General features: G+C 45.9%; 1 protein-coding gene across 9 annotated transcripts in view; it reads left to right on the forward strand.

The window, feature by feature from the left end:
- Window positions 1-14,925, forward strand: part of LDLRAD4 (low density lipoprotein receptor class A domain containing 4) — a 173,755-nt gene that overhangs the window by 34,571 nt on the left and 124,259 nt on the right. For 8 of the 9 annotated variants that reach the window (XM_059881063.1, XM_005224323.5, XM_059881065.1 and 5 more), the window contains exon 2: window positions 761-858. The gene's annotated coding sequence lies outside the window, so the exon portion shown is untranslated. Of the gene's footprint in view, window positions 1-760; window positions 859-1,202; window positions 12,608-14,925 lie in introns of those variants that run through there. The other variant, XM_059881064.1, reaches the window with a different exon arrangement.

A 14,925-nucleotide genomic window follows, 5' to 3' on the forward strand; every position in this document is an offset into this window, starting at 1 on the left:
TTCTCTCTTCCTTCTCTCTATTATTTGATGCTTGTTTTATTCATTTTGGTGTTTGTGCCTTTTATTGTGACAGTCCTCTAGTATTTAAAAAATTTTTTTTCATTTACTTCTAGCTGAGCTGGGTCTTTGTTGCTGTGCAGGCTTTTGTCTAGTTTCAGCGAGCAAGGGCTGTTCTCTAGTTGCCTTGTGCGGGCTTCTCATCCAGGGGGGTTTCTCTTGTTGTGGATCACAGGCTCTAGGGCGCACGGGCTTCAGTAGTTGTGGCATGCGGGCCAGTAGTTGTGGCTCCCAGGCTTTAGAGCACGGGCTCAATAGTTGTGGCGGGTGCATGGCCTTAGTTGGTCCATGGTATGTGGGATCTTCCTGGGTCAGGGATTGAACCCATGTCTCCTGCATTGGCGGGCGGATTCTTTACCAGTTAGTCACCAGGGAAGCCCCTAAATGGGCATCTTTTAAAAAAAATTTATTTGACTGCCTTGAGTCTCAGGTGCGGCACGTGGGATCTTGGTTGCAGTGTGTAGACTCTAGCTGTGGCAGGCAGGCTCCAGAGTATGGGAGCTCAGTAGTTGCATTGTGCAGGCTTAGTTGCCCTGCAGCATGTGGGATCTTAGTTCCCTGACCAGAGATTGAGCCCGTGGCTGCTTAACCACTGGACCACCAAGGAAGTCCTTTCTAGTATTTTTTGGAATTTGGGGAAGGGGATGGTTCACTAAGGGAAGCCAAGAAATGATTCACTGAAATTCTTTATTTTTCCTTTCAGCAATTCAAGCTCCACGTTGGTAACATCAAAGTGCTCTCTCCTCATTGGACCGTTTTCAGGAACTGACATCAGTTTTCATGTAGCTTAAGCTTAAAAAGGTGAGTAGAGCTTGAGACTCTTCTCTTTGATAATGTTTGTGAAGCAGAGCTTGTCACACCACTGATTGTTACGAGATGGTGTCTCTCTCAAGAATGTGGTCCCAACTCCGAGGTGCAAAAACTATTAATATCTTCCCAGTGTAACTGGGATTGAAGGAAAGTTGCATGGTATCAGATTAAATGGGACTTTTTCTTTTTTGTTTAATACCCAAGTATTACCAAATATTATTCACAGTGGGCTGTTAATGTATATAAAATATTTCTAGATTTACTAGAATATCTGAAGAAAAATAATAATCTTGCTATTCAATTTGTCTTTATTGCTGTGCTTGAGCATTTAATACCCAGATGTTTAAACACATTTAAGATTGGTGAGAAGTGGGATTCTTTCTTTCTCATCCTAAATTATTTGTTTTGCTTGGTTTCCAACTTTGTAAAATGGAAATAATACTGGAGTTGCCGTGGGACGTGAGGAGCCACCGTGCTTCCTACAGTACCTGGCGGGTAGTGCACTCAAAACGGCTACTGTAGCAGCCAGTGGGCAGGTTTTCCTTTCTCTGTGTTGGCGTGATCTGTACTGTAAGGGGATGTTGACCTCCTAATCTGCTGTGTTTGTTCCTGTGTTACTTCTTAAGGGCGGGGTATGAGTGGCCTGACCTTGGTGTATCTGGAAGTAGGAGCTTAGGTGACACATGTGTTTTGATCACCTCTGGACCTCCTCAGACCCAAAGCTCAATTCAGAGCCAACCCCCATGGGGGACAGTCAGTGAAGGTGCCTGGAAGAGGGGACTGTGGTGCCAGGAGCAGCCTACCTGCCTCAGTCTGCCTCTTCACCTTTGTGTGCCTCTGTTTCATCGACTCTTAAGTATTTTAATGATTCGTCTTCTCCCTAGTTCTCAAGCTGTGGAGAACTTCAAATGAAGATAGGAGACTCTTTAGGAAAGTAAAAAAAATTCTATAAAACATAAGATTCTTTTCCCCCTAAATTTTTATGTGCCAGGCATGACTCATTGTTTATGCCATATTCCTTGCTAGAATGTAAGCTTTATAAGGGCAAGAATCTCCCTCCCTCCCACTTGTTTTTTCCTCTAGGACTGGAAGTGGTGCCTGCTAGCTTGGAGTAGTTCAGTGAGCCTTTTGTTAGATGGAATGATTGATGGAGAGTCTCTCAGAGCTTATGCAAACCTTCTTATTCATAGTGGTTGTTGGAAACAGATGAGGCAGTTGGAGAATCAGGAAGGATTTAATGTGCTTCCTTACTGAGGCACACAGACCCTCGGATTTACATGGACTTTTCACAAGTTGGAAGCTTCCCGAAACTGAAGGTGCTCAGAAGCATGCTGTACTTAACAGACACTCTGAGTCAGTGTGGCTTGCAGTTCCTATGTAGTTCTTTGCTGAGTGGATTTCACCATCAGGGATCTGCAAACATGGAGCCCATTTGGTAGTCTCCCAGGGCGGGGTACGCTTGCATAGGTGCACTCAGGCCGAGGGCCTTGTGGGTGGTCAGTGACCGATGGAGTACTTCTTGTTCTCGAAGTTCTTATTACCTGCCAGGCAGTGTGATGTTGGCAAATCCCTTACCTTCCCTGACATGGGGAGTGTTGCTGAGGTGCACTGTTTTTCTTCTACAATTTGGCACACTGACCACCAGCTTGAGGTGGAACGTAGCTCGTTTCCAGCAGGGCCGTAGAGAGTGTGGGCACAGTGTGGTTTCTCATTGTCATCTCAGATGTAGACCTCTTTGACTTCACCCACCAAAACCTGGAACAGTTTTTAAGTAGAATTTTGCTGGGTAACCAAACACACCACTGGACTAATTCCCTACGGAGTGTGATTCTGTGATTGATTTACAGAATTTTGACAGAAGTAGAAATAATTCTTGCAAACTACATAAGTACTCAGTTTTCTCCCATATATGGAGTTACCTCATTCTGTCAGCTATTTTAAGCAACTTTCAGAATTGGTAATGGAAAACTTTTTCTTGACTACATTACTATATATGGATTTTAATTAAAAGTAAAGCTGTATTGCTCCTTCTGACTACGACAGGAGTTAAGAGCAAATTCCCATCTGCAGAACTGCATGTTGCCTGGTGCAGTGTGGCAGCAGGTCGGTGCAGTACAGGTCATTTCTAGGCACATACTTGGATTCTGAGGTGTTGTAAGAGCTTTTATCTCTAAGATAGGTTCTCACAGCTGACTGTCCTGGAGTTTATTCTTGATCTGTCACTTGTAAAATTGTGTCCCTTGAAGCTCACAGCTGGACTGGGACACATTCCTGCATGCTGATGGAATGGACTGGTGGCATTACCACAGTGCTCTATCTGCTGGGCTGGGACAGCCCAGGGAGGTCTGGGCTTTTCATTAACTACAAAATGTGTTTGTTTTACTGTACAGTGCAATTTTTTGGACTTGGTTTTAAAATCAGGTCGAGTCCCCATGTCTGGGTTGTTATTAAACGTGTTTTAAAATTTAGACCTCCTTAATAAATCTGAACACAGGTGCCTCTTTGCCATATCACGTCTATAAGGTATAGCTGGAAACACGACGTTTGGCCCAAATTCTGTGCTTGCTGCTTTCACTCACTTTATTTTTTATACTCTCCTCCGCACCCCCCACCTTTAGGAAACCCTAACCCCTCTGGGACTAAGGTCTTCTCTTCTTAATGTAGGATAATAATTGTTTTGTGGAATTACTGTGAAGATTCTTAATTTAGCATTCAGTGCATGGTCAGAGCTTGATGAAATGTCAGCTGTTGTTTTTCATCCAAATGCTAGCTTTTACCCAAGGACCGTGGCTGTCTGGGTCAGAGAAAGAGAGCGGAGGTGGATCTTCCCATCCGATTTCAGGAGTAAGAGGTGTGCTGAAGAGTTCCATGAGGTGTCTTTCTGGAGCCAGGAGGGTGAAGTGCTGGAGCCCTGGCTGAGCACAGAGCTGCTGGGATGGGGGTGAACAGGTCATGAATTGCAGTTTCTTATACCTTCTCCTGTCCTCTTCATGAGATGTAGACATGGTCAGCTTTCAGCACTGAGAAGAAAGGTTCAGACGGGGACGTCCCACTTCTTATTTTGGTTTCCTTCAAGGTCCCTAAGGTATGGGAAGTGGATGATGAGGACCAGGGAGCCAAGTGGAAGTTCCAGTGTGAGACGTGTGGTTGCAGTGGGGACGTGCTCTAGTAGTCAAAACGTGACTGTAGATATGGGTGATGCAGCCTGACCTGAGCTTCTGTCTTTGTGTTACATTTAAACTTTCAGGCTACATCAGAGAAGATCAGTAGTGTTGGGAGAAGCACACCTCCGAGTACAGGTTTCTGCTGTTCACACTGTCTGAAGGAATGCTTACTTTCTCCAGATGTGTTTTTGCCAATGTCCAGTAAAACATATTAAACTGTGGAAGGTTTATGCTGGGGGTTCCCTAACTTGAAGGAGGATTTAAACTCTGCCTCACAGTTAGGTTGGGGTCATTCAGAAGCTGCACCAAGACATCCTGGCTCTGTGAGGAGCCAGGCAATCTTGGCTGTTAGGTTGGGGTCATTTGGTGCCTCTCTGGCCTTTGAGGTTGTCATCAGGGGAGGTGACACCAAGATTCCCAGTCGGGGGCGGGTGTCCTAGGACAGATCCTAGGTAGACTAGGTCCAGGGTCCCTCTTGGCTTGTGAGAGTTTCTGGGTTCTCCAGGTCTCATTCAGGCTCTCCCACCTTCCGTGTTCTTCCTTCCTTCCCTCCCTGCCCTCTCCCCGCCGAGCCGTGTGTGCAGCATCAGGGGACTCGGGACTCAGGTTTGAGTCCCATCTCACTGCTTTCCCCTCATTCTTCCACTTGAAGGTGAAGAGTGGCGTGGAGGAAAACTACTAGAGTTCAGCAAGGGCACCAGGGATGCTTTATGGTAAGAGGAAGACCCAGCAAGGCAGAGGGGAAGGCCAGCAGGCAGACACCACTTCTAGAAGCTGGGAGGAGAGTCCTGTTGCCTTGGCCATCTCTGCCTGTGGCCTGGGAAATTGAGCATTTGCTCTGCCTGGGCACTGGGTGCTGTCCTTGTGTTGTTAAGACTAGACTATTTTCTCATCAAGTAGACATTCAGAAAAACACCTTTATGTTTTGTGTTAAACCAAAACACACAACAACTTCGTCAGTTGATGCCTAGCACAGTGTCAAACTGCTAAAAAGCTAGCAAATGTTACACCTAAAATTTTTCTGGGGGAGGTAAAGGTGGGGGGTGTGGAGGAGAGTATAAAAATAAATCTTTTAGAGAATCTGGGTTGCTTAGTGGCGTGTGTATTTTTCCATGGTGGAGGAGGTTAGAAATAGCATTACTTTTTATGGGTTTCTCAGCAGCAGCTCAAAGATTTGGCTTTGTGGGCTTGGTCTGTGTGTGGGTGAGGCGGCTCCGGCAGCCTGCGGGGTAGAGGCAGTGCCTGTCTGTCTGCACCCCTCTGCCTGCCCGCCCGCCCCCCCCTCCACCCCCGCAGCTATCACCCAGATGAACAGTGCTCATGTGTGAATGTGATCTCCAAGGTTAGGCTACTGTGGGGACCTGTCTGTGGCAGCAGATGCTGCTGGAGCAGATGGAGCCTCAGCGGTCCCACAGAGTCACATGGGTGCGTGTGTGAGGGCAGGTGCCAGGCGTGGGTGCTGTGATCTGGGAGACATCCTCTGGGGGTGCTGTGTGTCTGCTGGCTGGACCTCCTAGTCCCTGTGAGCTGGCCTCTCCTTTGAGCCTTAATCTCAGCACGGTTCGCAGGCCACTCCTTCAGAAGGGGCCCTCAGGGATTCTTGAAATTTGTTAGAGTTACGTAATTCTTACAGATGGAGGTGGGTCTCCCAGTGTTTCTCAGATTCAAAGCAGGAAGGAAATGGAAGGAGGTAGCCACTGGGACTGAGATTTTTAACCCCCAGGGGACCCAGGAATATGTGAATTCTTTGAAATTGTGCCTGTTACTGTAGAGAAGGCCAGGGCTTTGATGGGATTCTCAGTAAGATTTTGATCTCCGTAAAGGTGAGGTAAAGTTCAGTTAACTTGGAAAAGTCATTTTGGAAACGTAGTGAGTGTGGGGAGAGGAGGTGTTGGCAGGATGTCCGCTTATACGTTGTGTGGCAACACAAGAGGGGACCCCCATCTGCTGGGGTTTTTCTTTGTGGGCATTTTTCTTGAATTTTCCATAACATTGTACTGGGAGTGGTTCCTGCCAAAGTCCAGTTGCCAGTGCTTGGTTACCTTTGCAAGCTTGGCGCTTGGGAGGGGGCCTGGCTACTTGCTCATCATTTGGGGTCTCTGTGGATTCATCCTGACATTAAAAAAAAAGGCAAAAAACTTTTACTAATTTTTTTTTTTTCCTTTCTTGGCTGTGCTGGGTCTTTGTTGCTTCCCGTGGGCTTTCTCTAGCTGCAGTGAGCAGGGACTACTCTCTAGTTGCAGTGTGTGAGCTTTTCATTGTGCTGGCTTCTCTTGTTGTGGAGCACATGCAGGCTTCAGTAGGTGTGCCTCCGGGGCTCTGGAGCATGGGCTCAGTAGTTGTGGCACACAGGCTTAGTTGCCCCTTGGTATCTGGGATCTTCCAGGACCAGGGATTGAACCTGTGTTCCCTGCATTGCAAGGTGGATTCTTAACCACTGGACCACCAGGGAAGCCCCTTGGTCCGATGTTTAATCAGCAGTTTTCCCCTCTTTCGCTGGGTCTGTAGTACCATGTTCTCTACAGTTTTTCTGGAGACTCTCGGGGGTGATTATGATAGGCCAGCAGCTGTCAGCGGACATGGAGGAAACCTTAGATGACAAGTACTTCACCTGTACTTCCACAGGTTGCCGTAGCTTTGGCACTGCTCAGTGGTGCCTGCTTCTGCACGTTCTGTCTGAGTGGCCGGTCACCTTGAGGGGACAGGATCAATGGGGAAGCATGCCGATGACTTGCAAACACAAAGTGTTACAGCCGCCCCAGGACTATGTGGGCGAGAGTGCCTCAGCCAGGATGGGAGTGGTACCCATGTTGACTGGGCCGCACGGTCCACTGGGAGCAAAAGTGTTTGTGTGGAGTCTGTGAGTGGAGCTGGAGAAGTCAGGAACATTACTCGGGCACCTCTCTTCCGGAGCAGAATGTCGGGGTGCCCTGGAACCAGGGCGAATTAGAGCAGGCAGCACTTGTCCCGAACATGACCTGCGTCTGTGCTTGCTTTTTAAAAGTTCCACGGCTGCTACCTGAGATGGACGTTCTGTTCTGTTGTAATATTTTACCTGAGCAGTTACATTGTGAGAATAATAATGCTGTGGGCTCTCTTGAATTGTCTGCTTGAGTCGATTCCCGATTGCCCAGGGCAGTGATTGGGCGGGCATTTCTGCTTCCTGGGTGCCAGTCAGACAGCTGCCATGTCCTGTCACCTCATTCTTCATCTCTGTGTATCCCTGTGGACTTTGTAAAGATAAGAGAATCTGCTCAGGTTCTTAAGTCATTTGAGAAAAGTTTTACGGGTCCAGGTGGGTCTGGGAAGTATTTTTTAGTGCTTTGCAAGATATGAGAGTGCTTTCCAGTTGTCATTAAGAACTTGTTGCCACTAGTGAGTCTGAGTGAACTCTGGGAGTTGGTGATGGACAGGGAGGCCTGGCGTGCTGCAATTCATGGGGTCGCAAAGAATCAGACATGACTGAGCGACTGAACTGAACTGAACCACTTAGTATTGTGGTATTTAAGTCAGTTACCTAATTTTTAATCTTTAACTGGTTCTCAAACATTCTGCTGCTCCCTTTTTTCAAAAAATGTGGTAGAAAATATGTAACAATTTGAAACACTGTGCACTGCTAGTGGTAATGAAAAATGGTCATGCTGCTGGGGAAAACAGTATGTTTTAACCATTTTATTTATTTATATTTTTTTGTTTTAACCATTTTAAAGTGTACAGTTGAGTGGTATTAACACATTCACATTGATGTTCAGTTCCATCCCCAGAATTGGCTTCATCTTGAAAGCCTCAAGCTCTGTTTCCATCAACCACTGACTGCTATCCCCACCCCAGCCCCTAGCATCCAGTGTTCTGCCCTTTGGCTCTTGGAACTTGATTGCTGTAGACCTGGCACTGGTGCGATTATGGAGTATTTGTCATTTGGTGACTGGCTCACTTCACTTAGCATAGTGTTCTCAAGGCTCATGTTATTGCAAGTGTCGGAATTTCATTCCTTTTTAAGACTGAATAATATTCCATGGTTTGTATAGAGCACATTTTGTTTATCCATTTGTTTGTCGATGGACACTTGGGTAGCTTCCATCTTTTGGCTGTTGGAAATAGTGCTTCTGTGAACATAAACACCTCTTCAAATCCTTGCTTTCAGTTCTTTGGATATCCTCACTTAAAAATAAAGTCTTAAAATTTATTTATTTTTTCCAAAATATATTTTTAAAAGCACACTCTCAATTAGACGCTATTGTTATGGAGTTGCTAAGTTGTGTCAGACTTTGCGATCCCATGGACTGCAGCACTCCAGGCTTCCCTGTCCTTCACTGTCTCCTGGAGTTTGCTCAAACTCGTGTCCTTTGAGTCAGTGAATCCATCCAACCATCTCATCCTCTGTCACCTCCTCTCTTCCTGCCCTGAATCTTTCCCAGCATCTTTTCCCAGATCCAAAGAATCAGCTCTTTGCAGCACGTGGCCAAAGTATTAGAGCTTTGACTTCAGCATCAGTCCTTCCATTGAATATTCGGGGTTGATTTCCTTTAGGATTGACTGGTTTGATCTCCTTACTGTCCAAGGGACTCTCAGGTGTCTTCTCCAGCACATAGTTTGAAGGGAATGGCAAACCACTCCAGTATTCTTGCCTCAAGAATCCCATGAACAGTATGAAAAGGCAAAAAAGACACCATTAGGAATCCAAAAGAAAGATATACTTAAGTATGGAGGTGATCTGCTTACAGTCAGCTTCCCAGGTGGCACTAGTGGTAAAGAACTCATCTGCCATTGCAGGAGACATAATAGACTCAGGTTTGGCCCCTGGGTTGAAAAGATCCCTTAGAGGAGGGCACAGCAACCCACTCCAGCATTCTTGCCTGGAGAATCCCATGGCTAGAGAAGCCTGACAGGCCACAGTCCATAGGTTGCACAGAGTTGGACGTGACTGAAGTGACTTAACACGCACAAACAAACAGAGTTGGGAGCTATCCTTTGTTATCCTATAATATTTTAGAGGTAATATCATTTAATAATGATAATTATACCAACAAATCTCTTGTAAATGTTCTGCTGCTGCTAAGTCACTCAGTCGTGTCCAACTCTTTGCAACCCCATAGACGGCAGCCCACCAGGCTCCCCCGTCCCTGGGATTCTCCAGGCAAGAACACTGGAGTGGGTTACCTTGAGTGAAGCATTATTCTTTAGACAAAACTCCAGGTAGGGCTATCTTCCAGGAAAAACCCACCTGGCCTACAAGTTGCTCTTGTGTTGTCAGGGCTGCTGCTAAGGGAAACTGACAAAAAATATGAAAAAAAAAAAAAATGGAAAAATTGCAGAATTTCTGGTCTGACTCTCTGTTTTTCCTGAAGATTGGAAACGTAAAATTGTGGCCTTTTGTGGATAATAGTGCATTAAGAATTACACAAACTCTTTACCATAATGATTTACAGTGATCTTGTGCAGTAGGAAGGCTTTCGTGTGGCAGTAGCAGCTCCCGCCCTCAGGAGCCTGTCTTCAGGGCAGGGGACACCCGGGCAGATCAAAGGTGATGTTCGTGGTGAAGTACAGGGAGTTGTCTCAGTCTTGGCAGACCTGGGCTTCACAAGGGTGTGAATATGTTCTGTCACCAAGACAGAAAGCTGCTGTTGGAAGAGGAGCAGGGGGACGTGAGCAGGGTCACGACCAGCTGTTGGTGATAAAGTTCATCTTGTGCCCACCTCAGAGCTCCAGCTGTGTGTTGGGCCCTCTGAGGGGCTTGGGCTCAGAGATGGCTGGGAAACAGGCCCTGCAGCACAGGGGGTCTGATGGAAGAGACCTGCAATCATGTCCCTGGTTGCAGTCCACGTTGCTGTGTGCTCAGCATGTGCTGCCGAGGGGACCCAGGCACAGAAGCCTGTGTACACCCCTCATGGAGATCGTGACACGTGAAGTGGGGCCTACAGCACGCTGTGTGTCTGCAGGTGGACACGTGCAAGGAGAGAGCGTTCTGGGCAAAGGCGGAGGCTCAGCGAGAGGCACAGCCATGAGAAGGTGAATATGGCTGGGGCTGAGGTGGCTTGGGAAGGAAGGTGAGAAACAGAAGGCTGGGCAAGAAAGTGGGGGCCAGACCCCAAGTATCTAAACGTGTGTAGGTTGTTATGTGGTAGGGGATACCTTTTGGGGAAGAAGGTGTCATTAGTTAAGGAAGTTGGGTCTGGGAGCTGTGGGAGGGGTGAGTGGAGGGAGAGGCAGAGGTTGAGAAGAGCAGCCCAGAGAAGAGCGAGGAAGCTTCTTAAGGCAGAGGTGAGACGGCCTGAGCAGGCTCTGGTGACAGGAGAAGGCCTTGTGGCAAGAGGCCATGAGTGTCCAGTGAGAGACACTGAATGACTTCGAGGCTTGGGTAAGTGGGAGACAAGTGAGCAGAGACAGATGGGCTAGGAGGTGGGGATGGCTCAGCATGAGACCCCTCACTGACAGGCGGTGCGAGAGGCTGGAGGTCAGTCAGGCCACAGGCTGAGGCTGGGTTGGAAGAGGGATCCGGGGTTGTCAGCATGAGACACACTCACCCCAGAGACACCAGACAAATCCAAGGATAGGCCTCCTGGAACGGGTATAAAGACAACAGATACGTAACTTGCTTTGTATTGTTACAGTGATGAAGGTCGATTCTGTTGTCAGGTTTTTGTCTGTTTCTCATGAACTGTCAGAAAACAGACATCGAGCTTTAACATTTAGTGCTGTGTATCATTTTAGCTAGTCATAGTCACACAGCCTTAGAGACTGTCCCCTTGGCATTCCCATTATTCCTAGTATTTCCTGTCTATACCTGGATGCCTTAGGCCTGTTCCAACTCACAGTTACTCTTGTATAGATCATCTCAGAAATCACCCGAGACAGTGCACAGTATCATCAGCCTTCAATTTGGATGATTTTGGCCAGTGAACTCCTAGTTTCAAAATCCCCTAAAACTACTCAGAAGTACTTTTAAGAATTTCACCCCATTTGTCAATGAGAACTCAGTAAAGCTGGAGGAAGAAGAAACTCACCTCATCTCTAAATGTAATTGGAAAGACTTCACTGATGATGTTCTAACATTAGAAATTGAGAATACTCAGAAACGTTGCAGTAACTCTTCTTTCACAAATGCGTTTTAACGAACATACTTTATTAACGTGCTACCAAAGGTAAGGATAAAATGGGGCTTGTGTTCTGTATCTCCTGGGTTGGGTCTGATAAACAAAGATGTGAGAAAGGAACCCTTGCTTATCTTTGGAAGGTGGGTGAGGGAGTGGGAATGTCTTTTGAATAAAGAAGAATGCTTGTTACTTGCTTGTCTCATGTCCCGGCTATGAAGACTTGACTTTATTGAGTGAGCTCTTAAATTTTCTGCACCATCTGCCATCACACTGTGGAAGGGGCACCCAAATTCTTATTACTGTTTTCATTTTGATCTCATGTGAAACTGAGAAATGTGTATTATGAGGAGTGGACTTAACTCCGGGTTAAAATCAGATGATTGAATATTTATTTCAGAGAAAATGCTAGTAATTAATATAAACCTCTTGCAGTTAAGAAAAATTCAAAGAAGATCAATTAAGTAATACCGATGTCATTGATTCAATGCAGAGAAAATGGTAAAAACCTGTATCAAAGGAGGCAGAGAGATTAAGAAAAAATGTACCTGTATAGCTAATATCAGTTTAATCAGTTGAGTTTTTAGAAAATCTAATACAGACCAAGAAACCATCAGATAAATGACTAGTTACTATCACTGTAATCTCCAAAATGTTTACTCTGTTCCATGAAGGGAGTAGAAAGGGAATAATGATCAGTTTATATTTCTCTCACATTTTGAAGTGAAGATTTACTTCTGTAGCAATTCGAATTTTTTATAGATGAAACATACTGAGTTTTACAATTCCTCAATTGTATGTAAGTAGAATATAGCGCAGAATAAAATGGACAAGTACCCTGACCTCAATTTCCGATGACTAAAAAGATTTTTTTTAAACCATCTCTGTCATTAGCCGAAATCACATCAATAAAGGTCTACTCCATATCTGTTTAAAGGACAAGGGTTTGTTGAAATGGAAAGATTTATGTGGCCATCCATATTAGCATTGTTTACACTAAAACTGTCTTGAGTTTACAGCAGAGGAAAGTTTAATTGATGCTAGTAGGATCCGTTATACAACTTTGTCTATTTCACACTAAAATATTGCAGAAATAGTAACAGTTTTAATAATCTAAAAAAAGGATCCATAAAGGAATCAGTCAGTACTGTGACTGCACATGAAAAATGCTTTAGAAACCATTGCTACAAGGTGAATTGAAGGTCATAATAACACTTCTGGCAACCATGGTGACAGTAACAAAGCACTAAGACTCACTGACATAACTGTCCTGCTTAGAAGCATTTAAGACACCAGCTAGGAAAAAGTGAACAAGTATGGAGATTTGGCAGAAGAACTGAAACGCTGGAAAACAGCAGCCACCACTTCGGCATTTTGGCAGGTGGGGGCTTCTAGAAACACAATCAGCCCTCATGAGGAACTTGGACTCTGTTCTGCTTTGCGACAGTTCAGGATGCTGTGCTGCCTGGTGTTTTCCGCATTATGGTGAGCGTCCCATCACCTGAACTGTTTAGCAGTTCCTTTAAATATACTCTGAGCTTGCACTATAATATATATTGTATATATAAAGGAAGTCCATTCCAGAGTGCATATTGATAACTTCTCATAGGGACTTAAATTATATCCTGTTGGGACTTCCCTGGAAGCAGGGGATACAGTTGGATCCCTGGTTGGGGAACTAAGATCCCCATACTGAGGGGCAATTGGAGAGCCCACTCACCACAATGAAGACACAGCACAGCCACAAAAAATCACATTCTGTTCACTTTCTCCTTTGTCCCTGTCATATGATGGGTAAACTGAGGATGGGAGAGGACCTGAGATGTGCCCTGGTGTCTGTGAGGACTCTTACAGTGTTAGAGGGATCATAGGTTGCAGCACATCGAACTGTTCAAGGATTCATAAATGTGTAAGTGTATGTAAGACTTAGTTCTGTTATTTGTCTAGTTCCCTAATCACTTACTTCAAACCCTCTTCAGGAATGTTATCTTTGATTTACAGTTGAATGAAAAACATTGACTCCGTCTTTTGGGAACTTGAGTTGTCAGTGGAGAAAGCATAAGTAGACCAGGATTGAGAGTTGTTAGTCGTCCACTGTAACACTTTGCAAAGGGAAAGACAGATGAGGTGAAACCATCTGGGCTCCATCTGTCTCTGTCCTGGAGAGTGCTGTTCACCTGCAGACCTACCCAGTCCTGAGCCACCGGAATGGCTGCAGAGATAGTTACAGAAAGAACCGATGGCTTTCAACCACAAGATGAAAACTCTTCCTTATGAAGTTGGGTGCTTGAGCTTCTCAGGGTGAAGAATCGTGCTCAAGAACAGGCTTCATGTCACCTCAGGAAGAAACACCCTCTGTCTAACCTTTTATGAGAGTGTTGGGGTCATGGTGGAGGTCCAGCCTCTTCTGGGCGAGCCACTGCGACATTCTGTGTGTTCAGTTTAGGACCACAAGATTGGCTTTTGGCCCTGTGTGTGTCCAGTCGTGTGGTTCTTATGCACTGGTGGACGTGATGGGCTCATGCACTGGGTGGGACTGTGCCCCAGGGGAGTCCTCGTCACTGCTTGTGGCTGTAGGAGTGAGTGAGGTCCTGACAGTTAGGATGGAGGCGTCCATTTCTTCCACTGATCATCAAACCGCATGAGTTTGTTTCCTCATGATTCTCAGCAGCCTTAGTCCCATGATCCTCACAGTTAGAGGAGCTGGGGTCCTTTCTTCTTCTTTTATGGAGAACTCCATAGAAAAGTGTTAATACTTGAAGTGCTTAACGTGTTTAGCTTGTAGTCAGTGTGACTGGGCCAAGGGGTGCCCACGTTAAATATTTCTGGATGTGTCTGTGAGAGTGTTTCCAGATGAGTCAGACTTAGTAGATTGCCTCCCTGCTGTGGGTAGACGTTGTCCAGTCCATTGAAGGCCTGCAGAGAGCAGAAGGGAGAGGAAGGGGGAATCTCGCCCCTCTGCTTCCTGCCTGCCTGCTTCAGGTGTGATATCCTGCTCTGGGCTGGCGTTGACATTAATGGTTCTCAGGTCTTCGACTCTGCCTCTTCTCAAGCCTTTGACAATCCTAGCTTCCCTGGGTCTGCAGTTTGCAGACGGCAGATCGAGGGACTTCTTCATAATTGTGGAACCAGTTCCTCATAATAAATCTTTCTCCTGTCTCTGTGTGTGTCCTATGGGTCCCGTTTCCCTAGAGAATTTATAGCAGCAACCTCTTCATTAACCTGATTGTGTTTATAGTCTGTGTTCTCCTATCTCAGCATCTGCTTATTCATGGGCAGCAGCAAAACACTTAGATAGAAAACGAAGTTGAAGTCAAATGGTGTATATATTTTAAGAAGTTACAGTAGACCACAAAAATGAAATGATCTGCATAACGACTGTCACTGCCAGCACCAGTGGGCACATCAGAGGCCTTGCTTGTACCTCGGCCCCTGAGAGTCCATCCACACAGGGATTTTAGTTTCCTGAGGCTAACTAAACTCTGAGGTATTTTCTCAGTTTCTAGGCAGTGACTGTGTATCAAGCCTGGATGGACTTTGGATTCCTCCAGAGAGTGTGTGTGAGCAGTGGCGTGAACACTCGTGCTCCTCCTCCTCCTCCAGCCAGTTTGTGTTCACAGGTGTCCTCACACCTCTCGACTCAGGCTCAGTCTCACGTGCTCCAGGAAACAGAACGATGAACAGTACTGTCAGCAGCAAAGCACCTCTGCCACCAGGAGGGGCATTCAAAAGCAAAATTAGTTGTTGGTTTTTTCATTTTTTTAATTCGTTCACTCGTTCATTCACTCAACAAATATTCCTGA

The sequence above is a fragment of the Bos taurus genome, chromosome 24 (assembly GCF_002263795.3).
Source record: "Bos taurus isolate L1 Dominette 01449 registration number 42190680 breed Hereford chromosome 24, ARS-UCD2.0, whole genome shotgun sequence".
Taxonomy (NCBI): domain Eukaryota; kingdom Metazoa; phylum Chordata; class Mammalia; order Artiodactyla; family Bovidae; genus Bos; species Bos taurus.